The sequence below is a fragment of the Adiantum capillus-veneris genome, chromosome 24, assembly GCF_014529385.1.
Source record: "Adiantum capillus-veneris isolate H3 chromosome 24, ASM1452938v2, whole genome shotgun sequence".
Taxonomy (NCBI): Eukaryota; Viridiplantae; Streptophyta; class Polypodiopsida; order Polypodiales; family Pteridaceae; genus Adiantum; species Adiantum capillus-veneris.
In genome coordinates, this window is record NC_140954.1 from 59,500,901 (window position 1) to 59,512,765 (window position 11,865).

Here is an 11,865-nt window from a genome sequence, read left to right on the forward strand (position 1 = left end):
GCTACCAGAGATGAAAAGTTTTTGAAAGATATGGTTGAACTTGATGCGAATGGAACATGGGAATTGGTGCAATTACCAAAAGGTAAAAAAGGAAATTGGATGTAAGTGGGTTTACAAATAAAGCCTAATGCTAATGGTAGTGTGAGCAGATACAAGGTAAGGCTTGTAGCCAAAGGATGTAAGTGGGTTTACAAATAAAGCCTAATGCTAATGGTAGTGTGAGCAGATACAAGGTAAGGCTTGTAGCCAAAGGTTATGCATAGACTAATGGAATTGATTATGAGGCGACATTCATCCTCATAGATAAGATGGCTACCGTTTGTGTGTTTATTACAGTGGCTACCACATTAAAATCAGCATTGAAGCAAATGGATGTAAAGAATGCATTCCTGAATGGAGAATTGGAGGAAGTTGTGTGTACGGAGCATCCACAAGGTTATGCAAATACGAAACTACATGATGTATGCAGGTTAAATAAATCTTTCTATAGGCCGAACAAGTACCTAGATCTTGGTATGAGAGGATTGTGGAATTCCTCATCTCATTGGGCTTCGAGATGTCTGATGTAGATCATTCATTGTATGTGGAAAAGAATAAGATAGGAATTGTGGTGATATGTATTTATGTGGATGATTTGATTTTTGGATGTGATAAAGTGACTGAACAAGATGTGTACAAGATCTATGTATGCAGGAGTTTGAGATGAAAGGCTTGGGAGACTTGGGTTATTTCTTGAGCATTGAAATTATTTGCACTAAAGAGGGTGTATGGCTGTCACAAAGGAAATATGCTTTAGATATGTTGAAAAGGTATGGTATGATTGTTTGTAAGCCAACTACAATTCCCTTAAATTATAATTCAAAGTTTGGGAATGATGTAGGTCAATTGCTTGAGAATGCTACCATGTATAAAAATATTGTGGGAAACTTGATGTACTTGACTATCTCACATCTAGACTTGAGCTACACAGTTGAATTGATGAGTCATTTTATACAATCTTCTAGGAAGCCACACTTGGATGTGGTGAGGTACACTTTGCACTATGTGAGTGCTACATTATGCACTCTTTATAGGGCTAATGTGGAGTTGCAGCTCTATGGCTACTCATATGCGGATTGGACTGGTAGTACATGTGAGGGCAGTTCTACCATCGGATTCATGTTCTCACTTAAGAGTATTGCTATCATGTGGAGTAGCAATAAGCAATCTACACTTTCTCTTTCAAGTATAGAGGTAGAGTATAGGGGAAAGATGCATCAACCTATCGTGAAACCTCAGAGCAAACCAGCTGCTCTAGGTGTCTGCTGGAAGACATATCCTGCACAACTATACATTAGGAAATTTCGGAGGTCTTTTGGAGGGCCTTTTGGAAGAGAGAGGAAAATAATCTCCTCCAATGAGAGAAGAGCCTACGTTACGTAGAAAAATAGATTGATATTAACAAAAATATAAAAGGTGTCCCTCTCCTCATTTAATAATCTAGTGGTCCTTGAAGATGATTACTCTCTTTCATTTAATGCGAGCACCTTTTTCAGAAGGTAGATGTGGTGCATTTGATACGGCTTACGTCATCACCAGAACTCAAAAAGTTACAAACTATCAAGTGGTGGAAGATTTTGAAACTTTTGATACTGTCAATGCGTCCGGAATGCCCAAATATCCTAGAAATGAATGTCCAATTGCCTCGCTCCGACATCCAAAGAGGCAAAAAATGTCAAAAACCCCTAAAAGAACATTTTACTAACGGCGTGCGAGGTGGCATTCCAAAATTTTGGAATGCCTCCTCGCGCGCCGTTAGTAAAAAGCCCCTTTTTTCCTCTTTTTATGGAGATTTTTGAGAGGAAAATGTCAAAAAACCTCTAAAAAGGGGCTTTCTTGAAAGATAAGTGTCCAAAAATCACTAAAAGGAGCTTTGTACTAGCGGCGCACAGAGGGGCATTCTAGAATTTTAGAATGCCTCCTCACGCGCCTTAAGTAAAAAGCCCATTTTTTGGGATTTTTTGACATTTTTTGCCTCTCTGGATGTCGGAATGAGACAAGTAGACATTAGTTTTTAGGGTATTTTGGCGTTTTGGACGCATTGGTGGTGTCAAAAGCCTCAAAATCTATCACTATTTGATAGTTTGTGACTTTTCAACTTTCAGTGATGACGTAAGCTGCATTGAATGCGCCGCACCTGCCTCCTGAAAAAGACGCTCGCATTAAATAAAAAAAGTGACCGTTTTCAAGGACGATTGGGAATATAAATCTACTTTTTAGAGTTTTTGGTTGTCCTTTTGGACGTACTCACAAGGTGCAAGTGCATTTTAAAAAAAGTTTCTAGAGAGAGAAATACAATTTCTTACAAGGCCCTCCAAATGACCTCCGAAATTTTCTAATGTCCCCATGCTCACTGTCGAGCATAGAAAGGAATGACTGCATAATTGTTGACATCTCAACCTCCTCTGCAATCATCCACTGCAAACATGACCACTCAATCTGTTGTGACTCACTAGAGCTCTCATGCTCTAACTCCTTATGCATAGACTCTTGCATAACGTCCTCCTATCGTGACTCACTAGAGCAAGAACACTCTACCTGTCTATCCTAAATATGAGTATCTCACACAACTGACTCTCTGCTTTGCTCAATCACTAGCAAAGCATGCATGTCTGACTCTGTCACCTCTCTGTGTGACTACTCAAGTCGTGCCCCAATTGTGTGCACAACGAGCTCACTACTCTGCACTCCATGCAAAGCACCCTACAACCCATGAGAAAAAGAGTCTGTTTGGGTCTCTCGCTCTCTGCATGGCTGTAACAAGATTGAGACTCGACCATCTTGCACCAATACTACGTACAATGGGTACCATGTGCCAACTCTAGCACCTCTCGCAATCACTAGCGAACCCAAATGCAACGCAAAAGATCACTCAAGCAGTGATACTCGACATCCACTATCACTGAGCTGACCAACGAAGATCAAACTCATCGTAAAATTTGGCACATGATGCACATTTCTGAGCACGTATGATGCACCGCTCGGTAATGACAGTCTCACATCTCCTGAACCAGCAATCTCATGCAGTGACCCATCTGCCAATCGCACACTATCATGCACTCTGCTAGAATAGCTACTGAGCCAGTCACGATACGGAGTGACATGAAAAGTAGCATCCCTGTCTAGCACCCATTGCAAAAGAAGTGCACTATCCTCAGACGTCAAAAAATTAGGAGTAATACAGGAAGCAAATGTGACCTCACTGTCACTAGGGTTCTCGGACACTGTATCTGATCTTGCAGCTGTCAAGTCAACGGAGTCTATAGCATCTACTGCATCCTTGAGACTAGCATGTCTCCTGTGCTATCTCATATGACGAAAGCATCGCCGTCTAATGTGCCAAGTGTGACTACAATGCCAACATCTCAAGTGTTGACACGAACGAGAACGCCGTCTCTCATGAGTCATTGTCCTAGACTCAAAAGTCTCACACATATTGACTACTATAAGTGAATGTCAAAAATAACCAAGAGCTGCAACTCTACTCTAGGTACGGTAGCAATGAAATGCACTCAATTAATCCAAAAGAAGCAACCTGCAACGAGAAAATGCTCTCCGAAAAAGAGCTCACGAGCACGTACAATGCTCATGCGAATCCACGCATAAAATCACTCGCTGTAGTGTAACCACACTGTGCTCCACAAATGTCAATGATGCAAATTCCAAATGCCAAGTGTATGAAGCTCCTGTATGGCTGTAAAATAGGCTGCAAATCAGTCCCAAAACAGCCCCAAAATTCAGCTCTTAAACAACTGCATAAACATGTCACAAACGTGTCCCAGATCAGCCTACAACTGAGCCATACATGGACACCTGCAAAGAGGAAACAATGGCTGAAAATTCAGCGCCCAAATAAGCCCTCAAACCTGCATGTAAACTTGTAAACGTGTAGCTAAAACCTGCTGAAAAACCTCAAGCCATTAGTGCTCGAATCCGGCTACCTAGATCGTAACCACACAAGCATACATCACAATATTCACTCATGTGAGTGTGCCAAGATAACTGTATGCCTGTCAAACCGTGAGCTAATCACCAAGCCCACACTGTGCGGTATCGATGCATACACACGCACAGATCTCCCACCTGCAGAGAACACCGCATGCAAATGCTGAGTGCAACCCACAATCTCTACCTAGAACGCATAAATGATGCACATAAAACTCCTGGGAAAATTTCGCCAGAGTTTCGACGCACAATGGATATCAACACAAAATAACCATTTTCCTGCAAGCTCAATACAATCAGCAATCAATGCGCATCAAACTACACTCAACATACATGCATAAACGCTCTGCAAACCTGTGTCCAACAAATGCTCACAAAGAGTACCACAGGTGCGGACAGTCAGGAGATGCATGTGGCTAACACGCCTTGTCAGTCAGAGATGCCTATTGCCAGGGATATATATGTTGATGCATGCTCCGTGGAGCTAGCTGGGCTCGCTAGCATTGCATCGGCATTCGGTGGTCTCATGTATGAGATGCTAATCTTGAGATCGGATATCGCAGCTGCATTGGAAGCATTTGCAGTTGGGGTTGTCAGTCGTTTCTTAACTGATGATGGCATAGTGCACGAGGGAGATATGCAGGTATTGTGTACATATTTGCGGTACATGTGCGGTACGTCTGGTGGTGTATGGACTTACACGGGAGCAGGACATCCGGATGCACACGATCACAGTCAGCCAGTGGGCATCGGTTGAGAGCGATTTTCTCTCGCCTTTTGTTGTATTTAGACTAGGTTCCCTTGCTTAAAGGCACAGTCGCCTTTAAGTGGGAGGTTGTTGGGGTATAGGTGCCTGTGCCTTGCCCGGGCGCCCAGAGTCTGGGCGCCCACTGACTTGTATACCTTATACAGAGCATAAGTGTATAGGGGGCTGCTCACTTTTTTGAGTCTCCCCACCCATATCTGTGTGTCGTGTGTCTCCTTTTCTCTCTCACTCTCCGTCTGTGGTGCTCTCCAATCCCCTGCACCATTATATAGGCAATCCCTTGGGACTTTGCCCTAGTTGGACTCCTCGTTCCACATCGCCTAGCCCGGCCCTGCCCTTGTCTAGTCCGGCCTTGCTGGTGTCCTGACACATTGCAAAACATAGATTTAACTAGGAGTTTTAAAGATTGTTTGGAAATGACCGGAAACCAAGATGGATCTTCTTGGGGTCAATTTGATTCAAAGGCCTGTCCATTGAGAGGATTCTCTTGGGAAACTTGACAAAGATTAGCCTCTTTTGGCTAGGGCAGCATACCAGCAAGTTGTTATACCTAGGTCATTCATGCCTGAGGGATAAGGGATGAATGGGTTTGTTTTATTTTTGCCCGGCCGGGTGAAGTACCCGCGGTTTCTAATTGGAAATCGGCCATAATCTGGGTATGGCCTGATGCCAATAGCCGGATGAGAAGGTCATACTCAGAGAGGATGATGTGAATTTAATTAAGGAAATTTGTTCGATTTGGTTTCTTAAAAAGGAACTGGAAAGGATAGGAATATAGAGGCTATCCTGTGCATCTATCACCAGATGGTGCTATACCTCTCGAAATAAAATGCTTAGGAAGGAATTATAAAATTACTTGATGAGCCTTTCCCAAACACTTAGTTCTGGGAAATATTGTGAAGGTGCTGCCATTTTGATGGCTTGTAACCGATTATCTTGGTCCTGAATGGGAGGCAAGATGAATTGATTGAAACTAAATGTGTTGCATGATTAGTTAGGAAACTAGTTACAAGCTAATTATAGCATATAAAGGAAAGGAAATGAATTTAAAAGTTTCAAAATAAAGATCTGGTGGGAACAACCAAATGAATTTTCCTGAACGAGGGTATGCAACAGATTGCATGCTGCTTGTTATCTGATGATGTCTGATAGACTAATGTCTTCCTGATTTTGTAGTAGTTAAGTACTACCTTAGGAAGGGATTTTCATGAAATGGTTCGGTGGGTGGGCGGATCTAGAGGGTCAGATGGCTGGATGTTGATTTAAAATTTTATGTTAAACGCTAGGACTACGTGGGATAAAAATGGGTAATCGGGGACGAGTGAGACCAGGTAGGATTGCAAGATCCCTCTTCTTAGGGGAAAGTGATATCTGTCGTGCCTGCTTGTCAGGAAAAAGGGGTTATCGCATGAACCAAGGGAGAACAAGAAAGCAAGAACAGATCCTCAAGCTGAAGATCAAGAGAATCAAGACTAAGGACCACAATTTTGGGTGCAAAAACTTGTCAAGGATAGATTGATTATGAGAAGCGGATAGAATCGTTGAATGAAGGGATGTACCCCCTTGGGTTGGCATTTGAGATAAACCAGAGTCCTGTCTGAGTGTCGGTCCCAAGTGAAACGGATACCTACAGATAGATCTACGTCATTCCCTGGAACGTTCTGGAGGACTGAGGGAGGTGAGTAGGGTTGAGTCTGGGTATGGCCCTCACAGAACTCCAAATTTAATACATTCTCAAGCTACATTAACAATTTTGGCAAAAGCCTGCATCCCATTAAATCAAGTAAATGTACACCGAGTCAACCCATGGAGTATGGCAGGAGGCTCAAGATCAATTTTGAGCCTAGATGTACATCTGGGTGCTAGCAATCTAAAGTTGACAAGAGTTGCAAGATGGAGCCTAAATTACATTGCAGAGGCACCCATCAAGTTTGCTGGGAGGATGGAGCCTAGATGTACACCTAGGTGCTAGAAAAAGTTTACAAGAGTTGCAAGATGGAGCCTAAGTTACATTGCAGAGGCATTCATGGAATTTGGTAGGAGGATGGAGCCTAGATTTACATCTAAGTGCTAGAAATCAATAGCTCACAAGAGTTGCAAGACGGATCTCAAGTTATATTGAATCAACCTATGGAGGATGATAGGAGCTCCAACTTAAGTTAGAGCCTAGATGTACATCTAAGTGCTAGAAATCTAAAGTTGACAAGAGTTACAAGATGGGGCCTAAGTTACATTGCAGAGGCATCCATGGAGTTTGGTAGGAGGATGAATTTTAGATGTACATCTAAGTGCTATAAATCTATAGCTCACAAGAGTTGCAAGATGGATCTCAAGTTATATTGAATCAACCGAGGGAGGATGGTAGGAGGATCAAGATCAAGTTAGAGCCTATATGTACATCTTAGTGCTAGAAATCTAAAGCTGACAAGATTTGCAAGATGGAGCCTAAGCTACATTGCAGAGGCACCCATGGTTTGGTAGGAGGATGGAGCCTATATGTACATCTGAGTTCTAGAAATCTATAGCTCACAAGAGTTGCAAGATGGATTTCAAGTTATATTGAATCAACCCATGGAGGATGGTAGGAGGCTCGAGCTCAAGTTTGATCCTAGATGTACATCTAAGTGCTAGAAATCTAAAGCTGGCAAGAGTTGCAAGATGGAGCCTAAGTTACATTGAGGCAGCCATGGAGTTTGGTAGGAGAGGCTTAACTGATGTTGGAACCTAGATGTACATCTAGAAATTTTTCAATGACAAGAGTTGCAAGATGGATCCCAAGCTACATTGAATCAACCCATGGAGGATGGTAGGAGGTTCTAGCTCAAATTAATTTAAGCCTAGATGTAGATCTAAGTGCTAGAAATCTAAAGATGACAAGAATTGCAAGATGGATCCCAGGTTACATTGAGTCAACCCATGGAGTATGGTAGGAGGCTCTAACTCAAATATGAGCCTAGATGTAGATGTAAGTGCTAGAAATCTAAAGATGACAAATCAAGATGGATTCCAAGTTACATTGAGTCACCCATGGTGTTTGGTGGAAAGTTTGAAATGATGTTGGAGCCTATATGTACATCTATGTGCTAGAAATCTATAGCTAGCAAGAGTTTCAAGATGGATTCCTCCTTACATTGATTCAACCCATGGAGGATGGTAGGAGGCTCAAACTAAAATCTGAGCTTAGACGTACATCTAAGTGCTAGAAATACTTAGCTAACAAGAGTTTCACGATGAAGCCCAAGTTACATAGAGGTAACCATGGAATTTGGTAGGAGGCTCGAACTCAAGTTTGAGCCTAGGTGTATATCCAAGTGTTAGAAATCTATACTTGTGACACTGGTTGCAAGATGGATCCCAAGTTTCATGGAGGCACCCATGAATTTGGTAGAAGGTTCAAACTCAAGAATGAGCATAGATGTACATTCAAGTGCTAGAAATCTACAACCATCAAGAGCTGCGAGGAAAAACCCAAGCTATGTTGAAGTAGCCTTGAATTTGGAAAGAGACTCAAATTGAATTTTGAGCTGCATTATACATTTAAAAAGTTGCAAGTTGGAGTCAAAGTAATGATGAGATTTACATCAAACCTAAGTTTCCTTGAATGACCTATCTAAAAAGTCAGAACTTACAAGAAGGTGAGGCTTCAAAGTAGTTTCATGAGTGGCTCTAACTTAAGTTCAAGCCTAGTTAATATGAGTATAAGTGGCCGTAGAGAAAATTCTATGACAATTAATACTTGATGGACATTCAAAATACAATGAGGTTTTTGTCCTAGTTGTTTATCTGTAAAACGAGTCTTGGTGATTATGGTCCTGTTGTTTTACCTGTTGTAGTAGGAAAATTTTACATGTATAAAGGTTCCAAGAAAGGGGTTAAGTAAGAGTTTTGGTGAATGTGGGTCCCTCACTCATTGATCCTAAGAGGTTTTAGCCAAAGGAAGTCAAAACTATGTCCAACTTGTGTGTATTTTTTCCAAAAAAACTCTAAAAAACTAGTACTAGATACCCCTAACTTTGTCAAATTGTTTGACCCCCTAAAACGTCATTTTTTCAAGAACTGTAGAGCCTCTCTCAAGCTAGAGGCTCACAAAAAAAGTTTTTCAATTGGACTCCATATGTGAAAGTTATGTTGATTTGTGCGAAAAGTTTTTTTTTCCACGTTTTTAAACCATTGTGAAAACCCTTTAGTTTTGGTCCACACATGTGTGTTTGCTAATCCAGCCTTGGTAGGGTTGGTGAGAAAAGCTAAAAAAAACTTTTTAATACTTTTGAAACATTCTTTATTATAATACGTTTGGGTTTTTCTATAGACCATGATCGACGATGGTGCGATAGGTGAGGTTCTTTACTCTCACGTCTCCCGTGTCTCCCTCGCCTCTGCACATCCACTCCTGGTCCCACAAGGCTCTTTCTCACACGTCTACATTAATTCTCTATCTCTCTCTTCTATATTAAAATAGGATTTGGATTTTCTTGCAGACTGTGATAAAGCCGACAATGGCATGATAGGTAAGGTTTTTTACTCCCGCATCTCCCTCTCCTCTATGTATCTATTGGCAGTCCCAAAAGGCTATTTCTCACACTTCTTCATTAACTCTCTCTCTCTCTCTTGCGCTCTCTCTCTCTCTCTTTGATTGCAGGTGGAGATCAATTATAGTATTTGTTTTCAGACTTTGAATGTTGAATTTCAAATTTGAAAGGCTTATCCAGGTGCACCTCTCTCTCTCTCTCTCGTGTGTGAGATACCTTCTTCTAATCTTTGTGTGTCATTATTCTTAACTCCTATTAATCACTCCCTAATCTCTTTGTGTAATCTTCCTTGGCTCCTCTTAATTACTCCCTCCCCTCCTCTTAATCTCTCCTAAAACTACATTAATCTAAATTTCATTCTACCAACCATTGTAACTTGTCTTTTGAGATTACATTCCTAGGTCCTAAACTTCTACTCTCCTCTACTCTAATCTTTGAGATATTGTTCTCAAATACTAACCTTTTTCTCTCTTCTAATCTATTGTCCTTTTTCAATTTTGAATGTATCTCAAAATTCACTCTTAAATCTCATTCTAGGGTGAAAGCATGTTAACCTGTCATGCTTTTTCATGTTAACCTGTCATTTCAAAAATTCTAGCATGATAGGGTTGCCTCATGCAAGTGCTTGAGACTTAACCAAGGCCAGAGAATAATAGATCTAGGATTGAACTTAAGTTTGAGCCTCAAATACATGTGTGTTAGTGTAGCACGAGGGTTCAAAGATAGCCTCATTAGATCCTTGGCTACCGATGGCAAGAGGCTCAAACTTAAGTTTAAGCTATTCTTAAGTTTGAGCCATTCATGTATATGCTAGTGTAGTGCTATTGTGCAATGCTACTTGCATGATATTCTTGAGGCTACTACCAAGGGCATATAATAACACCTTGGAAAACACCATATTAGTGAGTTTCTGCGTTTTCTAAATCCCACTTTCAAAACAAGCTTAAGATTTGACCAGATGGGTAAATCTTAGACAAAGTTTTGAGAGCATGGCTCGGAAGAACTTTTCAAGTACTACCTTGTGGAAGTCTTTGGCTTTAAAAAATACTTTGAGATTTGTCCATATGGACAAATATTCAAGACATTGGTGATTCCCAAATTGGCTCTAAAGTCTCAAACTCTCTAATATGGTGTTTGGACTTGAACTTAAGTTCAAGCCTCAACTTTCTATGCATACTCCTTACATCCTTGTAGCTACCAATGGCAAGATCCTTGCTTGCATATGCTAGTGTAGCCCTACTATGCAAGGACACTGCCTCATGACATCCTTGTGGATATCAAGGACATGGAGAAATATCTTTAGGGTCAAACTGAAGTTTGAGACTCATCGGTATATGGTAGTGTTGCACTAGGGTGCAAGGCTAGCCTCCTAACATCCTTCTAGCTACCAAGGGCATAGAATAACATATTTAAGCTCAAAATCAAGTTTGAGCCTCATTTGCATTTTCTATTGTAGCACTAGGTGTAAGACTAGCCTCATGAAATCCTTGTGCAAAAAAATGGGAAGAGGCTTGAAATTAAGTACAGACCTTGCCTACATATGTCAGTATAGCACTACCATGCAAGTCTAGCTTCATGAAATCCTTGTGAATACTGAAGGAAAAGAAAAACACTTCAAGGTTCAAACTTAAGTTTGAGCCTTAACTACATAAGCTATTGTATCACCAGGAAGTAAGGCTAACCTCGTCCTTTTGAGATACTAATTCCAAGAGGCTCGAACTTAAGTTTGATCCTCACTTTCATAGGCTAGTGTAGCACTAGAATGCAAGGCTAGCCTAATGACATCCTTGTGGCTACCATTAGCATAGAATAGCACCTTAGGCTTGAGCCTTAGTTCAAGACTCATTTGCATATGCTAGTGTTAGCACTAGGATGCAAAGCTTGGCTCATGTCATCCTTGTGGCTACTAAGGGCAAGAGGCTCAAACTTAAGATTTAGCCTTGCCTCCATATGCCAATATAGCACTACCAAAAGTCTAGCTTCATGACATCCTTGTGGATACCAAGGGAGAGCAACACCTTTAGGTTCAAACTTAAGTTTGAGCCTCAATTGCATATTCTATTGTAGCACTAGTGTGTAAGGCTAGCCTCATGACATCCTTGTGGCTACTTAGGGAAATAGGCTCGAACCTCGCCTACATATGCTAGTATAGAAAGTCTAGCTTAATGAAATCCTTATGGATACTTAGGAAAAGAGGTTGGAACTTAAGTTCAAACCTCTCCTACATATGCTAGTATAGCAAGTCTAGCTTTATGACATCCTTGTGGCTACTTAGGGAAAGAGAATCGAACTTCAGTTCAAACCTCTTCTACATATGCTAGTATGGCAAGTCTAGCTTAATGACATCCTTTTAGATACCAAGTGAATAGAAAAACACTTATTGGCTTAAACTTAAGTTTGAGCCTCAATTTAAGTTGTTACTGTAGTGCTAGTGTGTAAGGCTAGCCTCATGACATCTGGGTGGCTACCAATGCCAAGCAACTTGAACTTAAGTTCTTGATCCTCACTTGTATATACTAGAGTATAACCAACATGCGAGGATATCTTAATGATATCTTTGTGGCTACTCGGGGGTATAGAATAACA